Source organism: Chenopodium album, chromosome 20 (assembly GCF_948465745.1).
Source record: "Chenopodium album chromosome 20, dcCheAlbu1.1, whole genome shotgun sequence".
NCBI classification, from domain to species: Eukaryota; Viridiplantae; Streptophyta; class Magnoliopsida; order Caryophyllales; family Amaranthaceae; genus Chenopodium; species Chenopodium album.
In genome coordinates, this window is record NC_137853.1 from 5,891,252 (window position 1) to 5,893,265 (window position 2,014).

The 2,014-nt window shown below is 31.7% G+C and overlaps 1 pseudogene; it reads left to right on the plus strand.

The window, feature by feature from the left end:
- The first annotated feature begins 284 nt into the window (after nt 1-284).
- LOC145596678 (umecyanin pseudogene) lies at nt 285-1,503 on the plus strand (annotated as a pseudogene).
- The last annotated feature ends 511 nt before the right edge of the window (nt 1,504-2,014 follow it).

A 2,014-nucleotide genomic window follows, 5' to 3' on the forward strand; every position in this document is an offset into this window, starting at 1 on the left:
AATCACTCCACTTTAATTATATATTGTTAGATTTTAACACTTTAAAATATAGTTATATTAGGCGTTTATACTAATATTAGTAAAAAGCTTATTTAAGATAACATCAAATGTATGCCTTTTAATCCTAATTTTTTGTTAATTATATAGAATAACAACCACCCCAATTTTAACAAAAACTTCACCTTCCAAATTAAAACCCATTTTATTTTTTAAATTTGGTATAAAAGTTCAACCTGTTAAAGGCTTTTGAACAGGTTGAGATTAAAATTTTGGTGATAGAAAAGATGGCAATGATACGCATCGCATTGCCGTTGGTGGTTGTAATGTGCTGCGTTTTGCTACAATCTACTAGCGCATTGATTCATGTTGTTGGAGGAACTGATGGTTGGGAAATACCCCCTAATGTAACTTTCTTTGCAGATTGGGCTAAGCCTAGAACCTTTGGGGTTGGTGACAAATTAGGTGAGTTTTTAAAGTTTCAAATCGTTTGTGTTTGTTGAGTTTGGGTCGGATCAATATAATACATGCCGAATTAAAAAAATCTCGTCCATAATTCTATGCCTTTATTAAATTATTAATTAAGGTTACCGCTTTTAATAAATTAAATTACTTTCGAAATTCAAATGAACTAATCATATTATTTTATCAATAATCATGATAAATTATAATCCTCTTAAACATGCCTATGATATTGATTTTTCTTGCTATTGTATGGTTTTATTAGCCTCTCAATCCCTTTCAATATAATAAGTGGTATATAATGTGAATATGTGTATGGAAAACTTCACAAAAGGTGTAAATTTGCGGAAGGAAGTTGACCTAAATTTTTTCATTGATATATTCCTTAATTAACACATTACACATCTATTTGTTTTACGTTCCTACCTTAATTGGATGTTTAACTTTGGTTTTAGTCAAAAATAATTGTGGATACATTTTATAGTGTAATATGTGAGATACTTTATATTTGTCTCTATGTGTTTTTTATGCATAAGAATTGCATATATACATTTAATACATGTTATATAATAATGTCTTGTGTAAAACACGCATAGATTGGTGTAATTAATGCATAATCTTTTTTTTTTTAGCTTCATATATAGTTAGCCAAATTGAAATGACCTTGGGAAAATTGCAGTATTTCCATACAGAATGGGAGCACACAATGTTCTACAAGTATCAAAGGCAGACTATGACAATTGTGGGCATGACAATGTAATAAACATGTTTTACAAAGGTCCAACCGTGATCCAGCTCAACGTCACCGGCGACTACTACTTCTACAGCAGCGTTGGGACTCACTGCGAGCTCGGCCAGAAGCTACACGTTCACGTCGTCCCTGGCAAGGGTTACTCCGGTCGTGGCCGCCACTTCCTCGAAGTTTTTAACCGTGCTCTTGCTCCCTCTTCTCCTGATCATGCTTCCAACTCTGCCCCTAGCACCACTTTTGTTTCTTTCTTGGGCTTGCTCTCTTCTTTCTTGCTGCTTGTGCTTCTCATATGATCACATTAGAAACTTTAAAAAAAAATGAAATACTTGGGTTTTTTTAAATTATTAATTTTCTTTTGTAAATTCAGTCACATTTGTTTATGTTGGTACGTACATGAATGAGTTCATCAATTGTGTAGTAGACTAATTTGGTGTAATTTTATTGCAAGTGGTCAGAGAATTGTAATTTTGGTTTTGACACAAGTTAATTTTTTGCTATAGATAACTGGGATTTGGGAAGATGAGTAATCTTGATGTCAATCTGTTATATTGTACTCTTTCGGTCACATAATAATAGATTTGTAGATGTTAAGTCATACTAATATCACAATATGCGATGCTTATTTGTTACATATGTACAAACGTACAAATACAATGGTCCAAATTTGATTTTTGGCCATCGGTAAATCTCAAATAAAATATTATTTTTGACCATTTGTAAATCTCAAATAAAAAAATTATATAATATGATTCCGTCTTTGGTTGTGAATTTGTGATCATAATGCACATCATAATATCATAATAG